We start from the raw sequence: 19,389 nt of genomic DNA on the forward strand, positions 1-19,389 counted from the left end.
TCTGCTAAAAATATCACACGCTCCAAGCATACAACAACAACAGAGGTGCAAATATAGGCACTTAAGCATTGTCCAGAATCAGCTAACCTTATTTCTGCATTTCACATGGAATACTTCAACCTGTTTTCTCCCTGCCAAACCTTTTTTCTCATTAGCTGAGGGCTAAAAAGCCATCACTATCTCTAATCTGGCAACACAGTAGAGTGAGAGAAGTTGACAGTTGTTTAGCAGAGTCTAAGGCGATCTCTGCTGCCACGCAGAGAGCTACATGTCTCTGATGCTGCTGGCACTGGCTCAACTGTGCTCTTACCTGGACCTAGATGGCTTTGAGTCCTCTCAAACCACACTCTCTTTCTTTATTCTGCCTCCACCTGCCCCAGCAGAAACAATGTCACTCCTTGTTATTGCGGCTCGATGTCACAGTCCAGAGCCATCCATGACACAAAAAGGCTTGTCTGAGAAAACATTATTGTTATTCTGGAGCAGAATGGGAAGAGAGGGCTAGCGGGGGAACAGAGGCGCACATTGTCTCTCTCCGAGCCGCAGCCCTGCTCCACTGTTGTTTCCTCCTCCAGGTCCTCCCTCCTCCCTCCTCCCTGAGCAAGGGGAGCACGGCCAAATGACGGAAAGGTGATTCATCATTGGTCTACGACAGCTGCAAACTGGATTAGCCCTCCCCCAATCAACATGCAAAGCTGCTTAGCCAAGGTAAGCAGGAAGGGGTGGCGTGGGGTGGGGGGGATGCGGGGGTGAAGGTAGGCAGAGGGGTGAGGGGTTGGGGATAGCAGGGGCTGAGGGGCAGTAGAGGGTGGGAGAGCCTGCCCGCTTTCCTGCTTGAGGTAGCCTGCTGCTGGAAGGAAGATGGGACTTGTTGAGGAGAGACAAGTCAAGCGTGACACCCCTAGCATCTTCAGCAGATCTTTCATCTGCAATTGACACTATCTGAAATTTATCAGCACTCCCCATCCCAGCATACTGACAGGTCCTAATGACCGTCAGGGCTGCTTCCCGCGGGCCTGCCCCAGCCTGGGGCCATGGCACAGCACAGAAATACACAACCTCTTACTTCACAGTCTATTCACTATGGACGGAAAAGCAGAAAGAGAGTAATATACACACTCACACAGGCATTATATAAATCCCGTCTTTCTCTGTGGCAATGTGAAAATTCATGCTTGTGTCTTCTTTAGCACACAGAGAGACGCATAACTCATGTCTGCATGTGTACACACACTCGTGCACAGGGCACTTCAGAGGCCCCCACATCAGTGGTGCAAATGCACACACACACACACACACACACACACACACACACACACACACACACACACACACACACACACACACACACACACACTCACACATGCAGGGCACTTTAGAGGCCCCCAGATCAGTGGTGCATCTCAGACAATGAAGGAGACTGGAAACAAGAACACGGAGAGCATATGGAGCCACATATGTTTCCTATGACGCTACGAATGCCTCTATTACTCTCCTTTAGCTGACAGTTACATTTTGCTGTCCACTCCCGCTTTGCTCGTCTCTCTCCAAACATCAAGCAGAGCCATATACTTGCATGACTATAACACTATATTAGACCTGACTCCAGCCCACCATGGGAATACAGGGTCCAAAAAAGGGTCAAAGGTATTCAACTGGTCAGGATAAAGGAAAAAGACATATAAAGTCTTTTTTTCAAAAATCCTGGCATGATTTTTTTAATGGCTGACTGTTTACATGAGCCAGGGTAACCTGAGCCACATGCATGGTCTTAAGTTTTTTTTTTTTTTCCTTCTTTTTTTCAACAGGCTTTGCTCTTCACACCAAGGCAAAGCCTTCATGAATACCATTCTAGCTTTACAATTTGCCGTCTCTCCCACTGCTTATGGCACAGCCATCTTAGCAAAAATAACCATTATATTTCATTCTCACTTTAGAAAGCCACACACAACAGCAGTGCCTCCTCCTGGCATTTCCCAATATTAAAATATACAGAGGGGATGTAAAAAACACAAAAATATCAATGGAAAAGAAAGTCCACAGAGGTAAAAGCCATAAAGACGAAAGAGAAACACATTTTGCCACAGCACATTAACAGCGATCAGAGAGCTGGGGGAAGTTGTGGAGAGAGTGCTGTGGTGGGTTGATGTGGTATGGTGTGTGTGTGTGTAGTAGCTTGTTTCTCTGTTCAGCAGTGCAGGCCAGTGAAGCCATTACCATGCTGGTGTCTCAACCATTGCCAGCAGGTGAAACCAGCCAGGTGAAGAGAGAGAGGGAGAGCAAGGAAGACGGGAGAGGAGAAGGCAGGGGGGCAGGGGTTTAAAAGCAAAAACAAGCCTTTCTTCTGCCACGCTAAATATTTATTGTTTAAAAAAAGGGGGCTGCGTTCAGCATCTTTGATGTGCTTCTTTAGTTCAACCTGAACTAGCAGGTCTTTGAAGCGAACAAGAACAAAGCCCAGCTAGATGAAGCACTGGAAGTGTCATCAAGAGAAAGGAAAAAAAAAAAAAAGAAGAAGAAGTGCCACAACATGCTTCACTCATGGTTGTTTGGAGGCTCTTTTGTTTCGCTTTCCTTGTTTCAAGACCTGCATTTTTTAAGGTAAACGTAGTCACAGTCAAGCTTTTAGCATGGATCATCTCAGCATGCAGGCTGACTGACCTGGCAAAAATCATTTTCTCCTCCTTTGCTGCAAGGTGTTATATCAACTGCAAAATTTTAAATTTCAAAGTATTTTCACGTATTAATGATTAGTGTTACAAACAAAATTGATCAAACAAAAGATGTGACTGAAAAAAAAATATGAGTGAATATGCTTTGTTTATTTCCATTCTCCACTCCCTGTATCATCTTTAATAGAAATTCATTTTATTGGGCAAAGTCCACAGTCCTTTGAATTTGACAGGCTATGTAAGCCATGTGTTGTGAGTTACAACTTTTGAAAAACAATGCTTTAATCAAAATCTAACTTTAAAACAACTAATCCCCACTTAAGCTGGTCAGCTGAATCCACATGGTGGCCCAGGAAAAATAAATCCACTCGCAAAGAATGTAGATGCAGACAACAATTGGACACAGATGTGAGAGGAATTAGGCACAGTTTACAAAATGCTACACTTCACTTGTGTCTCTATACGTGGCTGAAAAAATGAGGGTTGCCAACAAACGCAACATTAAATAGCTCGAACGTAAAGTATTTCAGATAACTGCTGCACATTTGAAATTACATGGTGGTGTAATTCTCGACAATGACACCGCTTTTCTGAACATTGATTTCTGTGAAAAAAAAAAGAATATGTTTTCTAAAATATACTGTTACTTTAGCACTTGACCACCTAATAAAACAAACAGGATTTTAAATGAAAAGATGAAACATTGCTTTATATTTTTTATATTCTATGTACTGCATATTTATTTGTACTGATGTGCTGCTGTGGGATGTGCAGCACGCAAATGAGCCTGATGGCGACAAATTCTGGAAGCAGACGGTGCTTCACACACAATTTAAAATTTTGTACTTGTCTATAATTAAAAGCACAATTATTAACAGATGTCTTGTTTGTTGATGTGCAATTTGTCCCTCTCATTTGGTTCAATCTGACATGGTGTTCCAGCAATTCACTCAATAGCTACATTAAATCTGTTAATACTGTGCTCTTCAACCCTCAAAATTATTTCCAGAAGGCCAGTCCGCCTTAGAGGGGCCATCAAACAAGATTTAAGGTGCACATTTTATCACAACCTGCCTACCACCGTGACCACCGCAGAATGATAAAGGCTTTACAGCACAAAGATGAAAGAATGCCAAGTGACAAATCTTAACGACTATATCACTTAAATACTTATGACTTGTTATTCTAATTCTCTGAAATCTGAGGGAGTGATCTCTTATGTGAATAAAATTATTTATGCATCGCAGGAAGCAAAGCAAATTCTAAAACTGCTTAGTTCATATTAACATTGCAGAGGGTGATAAAATAGATGCGTTTTTAAAATTTTAAAAAGTAAAAACTTTAATATGATCCATGTAGAGGCTCGTTGTGCTGTAGTTGTGTATTTACAATACAATGCAATCCCTTCGAATACAATTTCTGTTTAGACTTACTGCTCAGCAGCTTCCCTATTATCTTGCACTATGTAAACATATTGCCATTTACAAACAAACACGCAAGTGGGTATTAGTGATTGAGGACCTGTGATGGCAATCAACAGAAAACTTTAAAGCTCATTTCCTGCTCTTTCAGCCACACGTTTCAGATCCAAGCAGTGGAGTGTTAACAAAATAACACCCCACAGTATTTAGTAAACAACCTCTGCACACTAATCACCCAGTATGGGCTACTTAATAGGAGGTCACCTATTTCCTCCTTCTTTCTCTCTCGCGCTCTCTCTCCCCCTCTCCGTCTTCTTCACTAACAGCCGAGTGAGGCAGGATCAATTAGCCCTCTCTGTCTTTCACCATTTTCAATCTCCTCTCTGAGAGAAGAGAACAAGGGTTCGGCCAGCGAGACACATCCATACGAAAGGCATCAGGCCTTGGGCAAACAATGCCACCGCCACCGCCGACCACTCTTTCTTATACACACTGCTGCTACACATGCATGAAGCTCCGCAGCCGGGCAGAGAGACCCTGATCTCTCCCTGTGTAAAGCAAATACACAGTGTAAACAGCCTCAAATCAGCCCACTCATTATCTGTTAATTGGATAAATAAGGTTATTGTGTGAGTGAATGGCTGCAGCAGGCGGTCACACACACTGTTATGTTTGTCTACACGGAGCAGAGGCAACTCTGCAAGCAGTCTGGCTCACTAGCCTATCCTAACCTCTCTAGTTCTCTTTCATCTACTGACACACACCTTTCTAAACACACGGAAAAGGGCAGGCGTTTGAAAATGACAGGAACTAGAAGATGAAAAAGGATAGAGGAAGAAAAAAAAATATCGCAATTTCAGAGAGATGAAATGCCCTTTAAACACACACACACACACACACACACACACACACACACCACACAATAATTCCCTGACTTGTGATGTAAGCCTGTGATCATGCACACAACATTAAACCAGAACATCCTTCAATTAGAGAGGCTAGTGATTACAGTGGGTGAGTCATCTTCACTACACGTGAAACACTGGCGAACGGAGACGCAGCACGGCCGGGAGTCGAGGCCTGTTGTCTTGGTCAGACGCTGAGAGGCTCTCAGGTCTCCTCGCAGCATTCCTGGCCTCAGCAGATGGCATTAGATGTCAACTGCTTTAACTGTGTTGGTTTTGTTTGTTCTGCCAGTCGAAAGGAGACTCCTGCAGGGACCAGCATGTTTTCCTTGCCTGATCAAAAATGTAAACTGGGCCAAGCAGAGGAGGAGCCCATATTTGAAAGGGAAATTTGGATATGTATTTTATATTATTATTTTCAATGGTAATAAAGATGAAATTTCTGAAAAAGAAATTCTGAGAAAATTCTGAGGTCATTATTTTTAAAACGCAAATTCTTATCTCTCTCTCCCTCTCTCTCTCTCTCTCTCTATATATATAGATGCGTGTATTTTTTTTACAAATGCCATTTAAAATTACATTTGGAGATTTTTAAAATGACTTGAAATTTGTGAACCTATCTACATACTGCATGTATTAAAAAACAAAACTTATAAGAAGAAGATCATATTTCTTTTTTACATTGACTTCTTTATCAGGATGAGGGCTGTATTTACCTTCACTTAAATTAAAACTAAACATTCACCCTAAGCATTTTTTTTTTTTAGCTATTTATCCATCAACATCAATGAATTGCAGCTGCCATGTGAAGATTAAACCCTTCCTCTTTAGTTGTTATTATCGCTGGTATCATACATTTTTGTATAATTCTACAGTATTGCAACTCTTACAATAATAAAAATGTAGATGCTGTTTTCAATCCTAAAAATTAATGACAATATTAGTCCAGAAAAAAATTTGTTACTCCAACCGCTTTGTTGACATAATTGCTTTAATTGGAAATTATATCTTAAATTAAATGCTGATGCAAATCTATGAAATGAAAGAGATATTTCCACACACACACACACACACACACACACACACACACACACACACACACACACACACACACACACCCCAACATACTCAAAAATTAGACAAATTAAGACAAGTCAACCTACAGTTATAAAATAACTTAGAAATTTAAATTATACTCACTACAATTATGGTTGAATCCCTGTGTGTTTATCCCTTCTTCTATCTTCTTTTCAAAAAAACCTTCTACAGACAGATGGTTCAGTCCAGCAGACCCGGACAGCAAACTTTTCTAAAACAGCTCTTCAGGTGTTGGTAGAACCTGTAGCACAATAAATGTAAACTACAAGACTACTTTTTCTTTTTCATTTTAGGTGTTGGAACCCATGGAGCCCCGCGCCGTATCTCAGGAGACCCAGTCCTAGTGAGAAAGAGAGTTGTCCGATTACTGCTTCAGGCACTGACTAGTGAGTGTCTGAGGAAGAGGGAAAAAAAGAGAGAGAGTGAGAGAGCGACGGAGAGGGAGGGAGGGAGGGAGAAGGGCAGTGAATAAGGGAGGGAGAGGGAGGCTGCTGCTGTTTGAAAAAGCAAAAAAGTTGCGCGGCGCTCGCTCACAGGAAGACTTTGGGTCTGGAGGAGGCATGCGGGAGTTGCGCCTCACACCAGCTCCCCATATGTCATTCACTCACAGCTTTAAGCAATAGAGCGCTCTCCAGATTGTATCAGTTGAGACTAAGACAATGAAATGGCAGATCTCTCCACTGGCCTGCCTGTCCACTGGAACACTAGGCTCCGCTCACACACCCCGAGGGCCCACACTTTTCTTCTCCCCCCTTTCTCTCTTGTTTTTGTTATGCTCTTTTTTTTTTTCCACCACAAACCACATTTTTTTTGCTCTCTTTTGTGTGTCTTAGGTCACTGCTGGATTTCTCTCTGTTTTTCTCTGTCACAGAGGGACCTCTGAGGGGTAAACAGGGGTGCAGGTCATTAGCTTATGTGATGGGGAGCCGGAGGTTTAACAGCGGCCGAGCGTCTCGGCTCTGTCCGTCTCCACAGCAGTCTAGTGGAAGTCCTCCGTCAACACATACACACCGCGTCTGTGTGCAAGGTAATGACTGCCTTCTGTCTGCTCCAGGTTATTATTTCAACTGTGCAAAGCTGCTACACGAGGCCATGCTGCTACTGATGAGCTCAAACTGGTGATTTATTTGAACTGGTGATGAGGCTTGTACAACTTTTGCTCCAATATGTCATGCCATTTTTTTTTCAAGAATATCAAGTTTGTGTAATGAATGGTTGAAAGGGCAATGCACCATTTAAAATTTGTTTGATTATCACATAATAAAACTGAGGTTAAAATACCAACTGTAACACTGAAAAATGATTTTCAAGGAAGAGGAAATCATACATTTACTATGGTAAAGAGGTGCTGAGAGAAAAAGAACACCCAGGGCTAAAAGAATAGCATGCTGTGTTAGCGGTTGGCCTATGTACGCACTGCTTGTACATCTCTGTTACTTACTATTCAGTGTGTGATGATAAGAAGTAAAAAAAAACTGTCATGTGTGTCACTAAAAGAGCACAATCAAATCTGTTTTGATTATATGGCAATGCATGTTGTTTCAATCAAAAAGGAAATGATAAATTAGTAAATTTCACCTTAATCAGGTGTAGAGTTGACAACCCACACTGAAAGCAGGTCAACACCAACCAACCTCTGTATAGCAATAGTCAACAAGGAGCTGACAGAAATAGATCGGAGCTGCAGTGCTCCTGATTTAAATACACAGCAGTAATGATGGGGACGTGCTGGAAATGCAAGTGCTACCTCCTTTTCCAAACCAGCTACCCACAGGTGAATTCATAAGCTTGTGTTGCAATATCAGAGCGTGAGATATATTGCACATTCAACAGGTTTTTGATAACTCAATTGACTAATAGATGCTTGGGGACTCTCGTGTAACTATTTCTAATAGCGGAAGTGTACACATGCCAATTGAGTTACTGCATTTGCTCTGTTGCTCTCTATTTCAGTGAGCAGCTCTATAAAATAAGCTGGAGATATATTTTGCAAGTGAGTTATTTTCAAATTGCAAAGAATCATTATCCAGAGTTGTTTATGTCTCAATGACTAAACTCAGATTTTCATCATACTCTCCTACTTGCAGTGCTGTATGGTATGTTTAGAATCAAGGCTCCAATCAGCAGTAGCAGTTTTACTATTTTCATATTCGACAGTATTAAATTCAAGGCAGTTAAATGCAAACAATCTTAAGAAAGAGGTAGTTTAACTTTGAATTGAAATAGTCAATATGCTCTTCTTGTTTAACTTCCGACAAAATATATTCACATAGATATAGAACACTACAGTTTAAGAGGCACTAAGACATATTCAATAAAAGAAAATGTCATTAGATGCATAAATAAGAACAATAAAATCATCTTTTCAGCAACTATAAAAGCTTAAAACCATCTACATGTGCCAAATGGAAGCTTAACAAAAGATGCACTGATACTGTCCAACTGACATCAGCACTAAAACGCCACTTGCCAAAAACTATATCAAGTAAGAAATTTGAGAAGTGAGCTAAGATTAAATGTGAAGCCGTTCTTTATTAAGGATTATCTTGATGGGACTCAATGGTCTTCATGTGGGGTTGCAAGGATGCCTGCCTGCAATTTAGAGTGAAGAGAGATCGGCACTGTCCTCCACTGCCAACAGGTTATCAACTCAGCTTCTCACACACATTAAAATAGACTCACTTCCAAATGGCTGATTCCGTTTTTGAGATAAAGAATGGAGAGTTGATGTACATCTAACTGGGATCCTAGGATTTGGAAAGTTTTGGATCCTAAACCATGGTGATTTTTTCCCCCCTGTTCTTCCTAAAAGGAGGACATCTTGGTAAAGTGAGTTTACTTATCCTGACAAAGAATATGTAAACAGTGTGAAAGGAGCAGGAACAGTGTGACAAGGAGTCAAATGGTACAGATGAAACGAAATGCTAACACCCCGGTGACACAGTTGCAATATTTTCATATGCATATACTGCAAATTTGTTTGGGTGGAGCTACTACAGTGTTTATACAATGTCACACACTGGGGGGATCAAGTTCCTTTTTTGACATAAGTCTCAGCAGAGCATTATACTCAAAACCTTTCTCCAAGAAGGGAAATCTGAACTTGGGATAACTTTGGATAAAATAACAGTTTTTATATATTTATACAGGCATTACCAGGTGAAGTGTTCACCTATTGACTAAGGAGAAAATAAAAAAAAAAAAAAAAGCTCTTAACAACACGAACCCCAAGACCCCTAGCCATGCCCCTGACACAAGTGGGACATTAAGTTTGCTGCATGGCAATTTGTCAAAGAGCTCTGGAAGGTACTGGATATTCCTGAGTTATTCAATGTGCATAGTTTCCTGTTGAAAATAACCAAGCTCCATGGAGTGACATATGCTTGGTAAAGCAAAACAGCACTGATGACCGACGGAAATTCAAGATCATTTTCAATACTATACTTTCATTCCACCTCTGTTCCCGCTGCTTGTATTTTCATGTGAACTCTACTGACTAAAAAGCGACTTGCATACAAACAGTGACAGCTAAACCAATGAAAGGAAAACCAAAAGGCAACCAACATAATTTTAAGGCCCAGAAAAACATGTTACATGAAGTTTAAGATGTTTTTCTGCATGCAGTATTCAAGTTTATACAATATAACATTATCCTATCTATTTACGAGGCTTTCATTAAACTCTAAAGAAAATCTTTGATGATGACAAGTTGTCACCACAAAAAAAAAAAGAAAAAAGATTTTGACATTGGAGACAGATAATTTTGAAGTCACTCAAGGTAAATTAGTAGCAAGTCAAGTGCTTTCATGTGGTGAATGAAAGTTCCAAGTGAAGCCTGAGTTCCTTATAAACAAACATCAGGTTGGCCTGCCTCGCCGAGGAACAGTGATAAAAGTAAACACAGCATACCTCAACATGAAAATACATTGGAGCTTTCCTCTACAGAGAGCAAGGAACAAAGGAAATGGTTAACCTCAGTGGACGTCACAAACTTAGATGAACAGAGTGACCTTACTGTTGCAGCCATCTTGGTTTCAAACAAAACAAGGAGAACATGTTTTGAGTTAAGTGAAATATGCATTTGTCTGAAGACTTATATAAAATACAGCAAGTACACTTTCTCACAAAGAATTTACAAAAGTGATTTCTAAATGTTGTATTTGCTGAGTTTAAAATCGCAATGCACACTAACTAGTATTTAGTTTAAGAACTCTCAGTAGACACATTTCTCCACGAATATACCAGGAGAGACAAGCTGTACTTTATGACCAGTGAGGCACACCTGGTGAAAGCCTATGAGGACCCCAAAAATCCTCAGACAGACACTTTATTGCTCTCCAACGGCCCCAAAAAAGCCAAACAAGCACACTTTAGAGACCTATTACTCAGAATGAGACATCACTTCAGCTGGAAGTATCACCGCAGGCGTTACGCTTAGAATATATAGCCTTTTAAAAGATAAGTAAGAAGAGTAAATTCGACATAATAAGTCACTTAAATATGTTTTTTTTTTTTTTAATAAATATTGAAGTCCATGTCTTCCTTAGAATCTGACCTCAGTTTTCAATATGGGATTTAACTTTGCTTGTTAAACTAGGTTCGATATGCATTTGTGTGAGGTAGACGTCATCACTTTAAAATAGATGGATGACAGCTTTTGCATATACTCTGACATGAATTCCTCTTACACCTGAGTGGAGGACCGCATCACTTGCTAAGCTGGCACTGATATCTGCTTCTAATTTTGCAGACTGAAGAAACATTGGAGTGAAAGGTTTGGTAGGTTTTAAAGATGACTAGTCATGTAATCTAAGCACTGCAGTTCATTGACTGTTTTGGCTACAAGCAGCAGAGCTTCTGTTATCCTCAGTAGGTAAAAATGTGTGGTGAAAACTGAGCTAAATTGACCACTGTCTAAATATCTGTGATCAAATAGTGTTTTTGTATATTTAGATACCAAACAATATATAAATTAGAGCAGCTTTTACTTGGCCTCAGCAGTGTGGAGCTGAGTTGAATGTTGGGCGGCCCTCATCAGCCTCCAGCAATTTCTAACACAATGGCAAAGCTTTCACACTGTGAATGACAATAAAAGTTTGCATTCTGGAAAAAATGACAAAAAAGGCCTTAAGTGCTAGATTTCTGTTTTTAATTTTAAACAGTAATTTTGACAAAATGCAAACATAATGATAAGTTCATTAGATAGAACGGATACTTTTTCCCCATTTTTCTTGAAGTTATGCTCCAATTTGAAAATTGGGAAACAAGCTGAGAAACAACTGGATTTACAAAACAGTTGCCATTCATTCCTGTAAACTGAAGCAAGCCTTCCTGTGCACCCTCTGCCTAATTTCACAACTGCAAAACTGAGGCTTTCTTTGAGTGCAAACAATTGTTGAGGAATCTGATACATATTAGAACTTTGCAAGTTGAGCAGACATCACTGATTGTTACTGAAGTAAATGGTGTAAGGGCAGTCAGCGGATGGCATGACTATAGAACTTCTCTAATATTAGTAATATGGTATTCAGGTTTCAAGACAGAATTTCAACCAGTAATGCCACTAACTCTGAATTAGCTGCACCCTAAAATACCAATATGTTTGGTAATAAATTTTCAGCACCCCTCTAATGGCAGCATTTGTCATGTCAGCCCCAACTGTCTGAGGCTGGCTTCTGACTTGTTCAACCCAGGCGGCCAGAAATGTGGCACTCCCCGTCCCCTCCACAGCTGCCTGCCAGTTGGGCCCAGGTCAGCAGAGCGCTGAGGGCCAGGCCACTGATCAGCAGGCTTGCAGAGGATCTGGCCCATGGGGGTGGGTTGGGGTGGTGATCATCACTGGGAACTTATGTTCACCACACCACCAACTCCCACTGGGTTAGAGTACAAAATGCAGAGGTTACAGACATAACTGCTGCCTCGCAACCCCACCCCCTCAGGCTGACTCCATGTTCCTCCCAACCCCCGTACTTCCTAACCCCCTGAGTCACTAACCAAAACCCCTCTAGTCCAGCCACTGTGACATTTGTGAAGCCAGGAGTCCACATAACAAAAACACATTAGGCAAATGTCTGGGGTCAAACGTCTGTTTGAATTGGACAGATGAAAGCCACTTAGATTGGGTCCATGCCATTCTGCTTAGTGACTAAATACAGTTACAAAAGAGGCAGTCCTGTGCGAGCCAGTGGTTTGTCTCACTGACAGCATATGCTTCCACATTCAAGTTATGGTGTTGTGTTTGCCAAGGGATGATACAAGAGCACAGACAAGGCTATTTAAGCCTGGGGTATTACCAATCATCTATCTATCCTAAATAAATAAAACACAAATACTACAGACCGGGAAAATAACTTATATTTAACCTACATCCACATTTGTTCTCTCAAAGCAAGCACAAGTGAACACAGCACGGGTATTTGCAGTGATGAATGGGCACTGCCATTGGACACCAGTTTTCAGTAATTTTTAACTCCTGGGCTTTAACAGCTGGGCTTATCTGTCTACCCAGCCTCCTTGTGCATGTGCACTTAAAAAAGCTGTAGCCCGGATTATCTGGGCACCAAATGTCACTCATTTTATAGAACAGCGGGAAACATGCTGAGCTGCACAGTTTTTCACAGCCTTGAGGACAGTGTGAACTATTAGCAGCTTGCCAAACTAGTGGATCCCTCCAATCATGCTGGTGTCAGAGGGACATGAAGCATGAGGGGTTCCAAAATAACCAATGGGATAATCACAGTTTAAGTCTATGCAAGAAGAGTGCTGATGTATATGCTAATACCTTACTCCAAAGTACCTCCTGGTGACTTCTGTGCATGTGTCTGGTACTTGTCGCTGCAGTCATCATTACTGAGGGAGACAGCCTTTCATTTGTTGTTTTTACTAGAGCACTACTGCTGCACTATCAATATCCAGTGAACAGGAAGAGCTGCCCAAGTTACTTTACATATGAAAAAACAAAGACCTCATTATCCAAGTGAGGAGACCACTAACAGTGGGTCACAAACCAGGAGGAAATAACAAATACATACAGGAATTCATTGGACCTGAACATCGATTTTCTCTGTACAGTCCATTCTAACTGTAAAGCTAGCCCACTTTCTTGAGATCTCAGACTTCTTAATGCAGTTCATTTGGACAAACATATCATTGTGAAAGACATCAATAGAACCGACTGGACTCGATGATATGCCAACTTTCCATGTTTGTTTCCTCTTGATGTGTTCGGAACAGCAGTGGCCCTGTTAAAAGGTGACTTCCTCTATGAGGAAATGGAATTTGCAATGCACTCCTTACAGCACACTCTCCCTTTGTACTGTGTGAAAATATGTTCTATCTCATCTAGCTAGAACTGCTTACAGTCTCATATTTTGCTGTTTTCTCCCTTTGTTCTCCATATTGGTGCAGAGTATTTCTCAGTTTCAGTGTATATGACCTTATGCTCTGAACTTTTATGGTGTCATGTTAATGACGCTGATCAACGACAAAGAAAGTAAAAAAAACATGCTCAACAAAAAAAAAGAGGAAAACACATTGCATGACCTATTTCTTTAAAAAACAAACTCAGTTTATGTTAATTACAGAAGACAGACAAAGTGCAAGAATGTGTGTTGTTTTCATAAATTAGTTCTGTAGTTTTCATTGTAAACGCTTTGACTTCTTCGATTGTAATCACATTTGATGCAAAGCAGTATTACTGGAATCTAACGGTGATCATGAGGAAGACTGTACAGTACAAGTTGCAAGGGGGAAGTAACAGACTATGGCACCACAACGGTAGTGTTAAGAGTGGGCATGAAGCTGAAAATGTATTGACAAGTTGGAGCGTTGTGCATTAAAAAGCTTTAAAGACAGAAATGATTGATTGTTAGTTAAGTTAATGTATCTAGTCCATAAACTAAATGGATTCCTATTGATATCTCACCTCTTTTAAAAGTCCATCTCATTCCATCTGTTGAGTAGCCTCTTTAAATCGTATTTGTGGACTTAAACCTTTCTTACTGTATCTACATTTTGTTATCAAGAAGCAGTAATGCTTAACATTTTTACTTTTATTTGGCAATGCCTACAGGTCTTGAACTGAACTTCGAAAACATTTTAGAACAACAATATACAATTGCAGCATCACATATATCAAGCTAACATCTGTGCAACAAAGATACACTATGTCCAGTATATAAAGACTGTGACTAGAACTAAAAGTAAGAGACAGATTTTGAAACTGGAGTTAAATTGACTGCAGCTGCCAACTGCCTTAAGGGAGATCTCTTTATGAACTCTGTAATTGACACCTTTGATAATGAATACACCTGTGAATCAGGGATAAATTATCACTTTAATATGGAGGGTTCCCCGATTAACCTTATGATAGAAATGCACACCGTGAGGGGAGATGTGATGAACAGCCACGGACCTCTGATGATGAACATATGATTCATCAATACCAGCAGCTCTTTACTAAAAACACAAATGAAACCACAACAAAGAAATTCCGGTCGTCCGGGGCATTGCCTCTGACTCCAAAATAAACATTACGTTTTGTTACAAGGATCCGCTTCTGTGTTGAGGGGGGAAAAAAACAGACAGCGGGAAAACAGGAGGGGTAAAAGTGTGAAGCTTTCCTCCTCTTGACTTTGTGACTCAATCGCTGAAGCCCCAGGTGTTTTTTGTTCCAAAAAACAGCCAGTCAACTTTCTGGTCGCCTTTCAATGTCAATCTGTCAATCAAAAGCACCAGAGAATTTCTTTCTTCTAAAGAAATGAATAAAATTGTTAGTAATGCTTTCTGTGCCTACTAGTACCAGCTAGATACACCTATAAATAGCTCAGCAGCCTGCCATGGAAACAAACAACCGCCTCGTCTCGGATCAGTTACAGAAGTAGCAACTTTTTATAGGTCACAAAAACTTCCAGTTGCCTAGGAAACAATGTGGAAGAATAGTGCACTTTTGGAACAGGTAATACCGGTCAGGGCAATTAGAGGGCCCATTTTGTTGAATGGGAATTATCAGAGAGCTAGCTTGGGGTAATTGAGGGGTTTGCTCATTCACTGGACACAGACTGTTCTGCTAATGCTGCACCTGGGCCAAGGCACCCTGAGCAACTCACAATGGAAAGAAATGCCTGTTTGTCTCCTGAAAGCCAGGGGAAGTTATCTGTCAAAGGACGGCACTAGTGGTGTAACAAAAAGCCACTATCTGAATATTGATTTCCATTTTGACTTGGGTAATACTGTTCATTCTGTAGCCAAGCTACAGTGGAAAGCAGTGTATCTGTTCTGGCTACAATTGTGTCCAGAGCTCAAAAAACGCTGCCTTTCTGTATGTTATACTGTTTAACAGCCATTTATGTTCATCTCTTGCTCTGTGTCTGCTTCAGATTATTTATGTGCATCAGAATATTTAGTTTTTTGGCAGGCACGGTGCTTCCAACTGTCTTTACATTGTTTTTCTAGAGCCCAGGAAGCCCTTTTCTTTCCAGGCTGCATTTGTTGTGGATACCTGAATACAATGCTACCACAAGTGGATTAAACTCTTGCTGTACCTGTCACTAAAATCCCATAGGCCAACCTACATTCACAGCTGTGACTCTCAGAGAAGCCTGGCCCATCCATTGCATGATGACTATGCAATTTGCAAAATTACAAGCTAGCTGAAACCCTGTCCTAAAGAAGCCCCAGACTCCGCCTGAATTATTAATCAACTATTGATGAAGGCCTGATAAATGCACTTGGCTCACCATCCCAATGACATTCTTGTCTCCTGCCCTAAGCCACTCCTGATGTTCTGCCTGCCTATATGTTTCTGTCCACTGACACAAAAGTTACCAAGATGCGAATTGTGCTCATTTAAATCAAAGAAGCAAATTGTTTTGTTTGTATCAGCTTACAGATCTCAACTGTTCCACTATCTCTGCTGCCCGGGAACTCAAATAAGCACACATCTATGCCAGCTAATTACAGTCTCACACTGTGTGACAGTCGACAATCTCCCCCTATTCTGTTGGCCAGCCACCAAAGTCTTCTAATGTGCTCACACAGGGGGAATCAACATGACAAGCTGATGGAGGTATGCAAACATCAGCAGAGAATTACAGGCATAATTTTGATTACTTCTCTGCCTTTAGGTATTAATATAAACTCCATCAAGCTTTGCGGATAAATCTTATAAAAAAAAAAAAAAAATTTAAAAAAGGAAGAATGAATTTATGTAAACACACCAGGGGAATGCATAATACCACATGTATAATGGGATGTTAAATATATCAATATAATGCACATTATCAAATGACAGTCAAGCACTTCAGCACCCCTTCTGACTGACCTCTGGGCCTGGCTGTCCATATCTCCACCACCATCACCTCTAGCAGCTGCAGAGCACTTAATAAATTGCACCTTTAACAAAAGGAAAAGGTGATGAATTGAAAAATGTTTAGCCCGTTCATGCATTATTAATGCCGCTTCTCCCTCGAATCGGCCGCTGATAAATAATTAAAATTAATCTCATTATGGGAGTTTTCATTATAGGATAACTTAATTAAATGAAAGCCCAAGGACCTCTGAAGGCCTGGAGCCACTAGGGCCCCATGCCCTACTCCTCTAATGGGTCAGGACAGGAGAGTGCACTGGTAATGCACAGGAGCCCATACATTATTTAATGGATCCCACTAAGTAAGGACAGATCAATGATAACTTGTCATCTCATCAATGTGTTGAAAGCATTCCAGAGCCCACTGCAAGACAAATCCCAAAACTGGAACAGAAAAATATCTGCACGCAATAACTGAAAACCCACACACATGCAAGCACATCCACATTTGTGAATGTCACCAACTGTCATTTGAGGATGCAGCTATGAATATTCTTTGTTTGTGCATATTGAAATGCAATACCAAATGGAGGATGCCTGTGCATCCTAGTGATGGGAAAGCGGTGGAGGTTGGAAGATGAAGGGAAAAGACTTGATGCCTGTTGCCTACATTACATTTCAGGTCAAATGTGCTTCTGTGTAAATTGTGAAGGGTACAAGGTACATCTGATACCAAACAATAAATGATATCAGAGTCAAATGGGAGCCATTATAGACCTTCTTGGTGAATGAGAGGAGGGGCTGAAGAGGAAGAGGGTATCTGAGTTTGTACTGTCTCCAGGAGCACTTAAGCACTCTAATTATCATACCACAGTGAAGATGCACACATCTAGCTGCTCACATTGAGATGACTTAAACTGCTTTACCGCCACACGCAGATCGAGTTCTCGGCTCTTCACACAAGCACCAAAATAAATAGCATCTTAAAGTTGTGATTACAATAATATATAAAATGTGCTGGGTGAAGAAATGCCACGAACTCTCAAAAGCAATTTATTTAGCTCACCCTTTACTTCTCAGTATTTAGAATATTGTACATTGGGCATGTAATGAGCTAAGAAGTATTAACATTTGCTGCAGTAACATTTTTGTGGTGTTAATGTAATATAAATCACTATATAAGTTCAAAGGCCAGCAGTTATGTTCAGTTGTTCCATTCAAGTTCAAGCACCCATTATTTCAACAGCCTCATCTCCTCAGAGAAGAAATAATCTCCCTTTGAAAATCACACAAAAGAATGACGGATAACAAAAATATGGGTTTTAAAGAAGAATCAGGAATATGCATCTATCTCACCTTTATTTTCCAAAGCCAGGCCTGTTTATCTTTATTGATAAATACTCTAGTATCTCCTTTGGTCAAATAATATTGATGAATTTTATTAATATTTGTATTAAATAGATACTGGTCAGTTCATGTGATCTTGTTTCAGCACCATAATCAATCCATTATATGAGCTATATTAAATAGCTTTGTGCATACCACAAACTGATGCTTCCACATGATTACCTTAGCACTCTTCCTACAGCACATTTTCAAAATAAGCCAAAAGTTTTGTTTTATTTCAAAAATAGGGCAAGATAATTATGGTCAAGGACCAGATTTGACCCAATGGCCTGGTCTGATGACTCATATTGTATTTCTTCAAAATCAGTGTCTCACACTATGTGTTCTTACACAGACTTTATTGTTGTTGCCAGATGTCTACAAATTAAATGAATGCAATTACTATGCTTAAAACATTGTGGGATGTGTGTGATAATGAAGAACATATGTGAAAGTCTTACTTTAAAATGTACAAAACCTCACATCATGTTTATGCATGTCAGGCCTGCATTTCAAAGAGGAAATCTTTAACATAAACATTAGCATTTTGTGAAAACAACTAAGTAATTAGTTTAGGGCATAATAAGCTTGGGTAGGCACACAATGAAAGAAAGCATTCTGGCTTTAAAATGAATAAAAATTGATTGTGTCCCAATAAAAAACGAATTGGCGGAGTGTTAACTGGATTCCACATAAACGTCTGTAGCAGTCCCTGGCCGCTTTATTGTGTGCTAATGCAATAGAGAACACTTAGCAATAAATGCTCCTCTCTGATGAGCTCACAGAGGCTTTCCAAGATGGCCTGATGAAATTGTAAAAATTAGATTTGAGCTAGCTGCTAATGACTCCTAAAACAAAGGAAAATCTCTAAATAGAATTAGCCTGCCCTCTTCTTCTCTAAATACATCATATGTAAATTACTGTCATTTGGAGAAATATGCTTGCCTGGAAGGTAAAGCCTTCATTAGAGATCTCAGTAGGTTTGGGACTTGAACAAGAACTCCTCCAGGACATTTAAAAAGTTTGAGTACTGAGAGAAGGTACAGGTATTGTTCACTCATGGCAGCAGATGAGAGACATGGCTAAGAATCTATTTTTGATTATTTTAGTTAAACTGGATGGATTTTGCTCCAAAGCTGAGGTTATGGATAGTTGCTATGGGAAAATACTGCATGTGTGATATTTCACAGTTTTAATTCATGCTTGTATTTAGTTTGGAATCATATTGTGCTCAACATGCTTCAGCTTAGTCAATGTAAAATTTATCTAAAAATAGCCACTCACTTGTCATATCTTCAGTGAACCAGTTCATAAATGCAGCATCACAGATTTCAATATAGTGTCTCAGTGAAAGTTATTCAGTACATTCAATTAAATGGATTAGATTGATACATTACAGCAGGCACTATGAGCATTAAGTGCATACAATTTTTATTTTAAGCTTTTAACATGTTAGGTCATTAATTGTGAGAGACAACTGCACCTACAGAATGATATTGAGGGTTTAATTAGTGCTGTCCAGCAGCATTCAGTTCCGCTTTTCCAAATCAAGAATTATCAACTTTTAGTGCTGAGTGCCATTATATTCTCAAATTTCTTAA

At 40.2% G+C, this 19,389-nt stretch overlaps 1 protein-coding gene across 16 annotated transcripts in view; it reads right to left on the reverse strand.

Moving 5' to 3' along the window:
- eya1 (EYA transcriptional coactivator and phosphatase 1) overlaps positions 1 to 19,389 on the reverse strand; it is a 63,257-nt gene that overhangs the window by 33,889 nt on the left and 9,979 nt on the right. For 4 of the 16 annotated variants that reach the window (XM_071485308.1, XM_071485306.1, XM_071485316.1 and 1 more), the window contains exon 3: positions 6,199 to 6,436. The exons of 8 other annotated variants lie outside the window; for them this stretch is intronic. The gene's annotated coding sequence lies outside the window, so the exon portion shown is untranslated. Of the gene's footprint in view, positions 1 to 310; positions 613 to 6,198; positions 6,488 to 19,389 lie in introns of those variants that run through there. 4 more of the 16 variants (XM_071485317.1, XM_071485314.1, XM_071485310.1 and 1 more) reach the window with 3 other exon arrangements.

The sequence above is a fragment of the Trachinotus anak genome, unplaced genomic scaffold, assembly GCF_046630095.1.
Source record: "Trachinotus anak isolate AG129_WGS33_773 ecotype Australia unplaced genomic scaffold, CSIRO_AGI_Tana_v1 ptg000009l, whole genome shotgun sequence".
Lineage (NCBI taxonomy): Eukaryota > Metazoa > Chordata > Actinopteri > Carangiformes > Carangidae > Trachinotus > Trachinotus anak.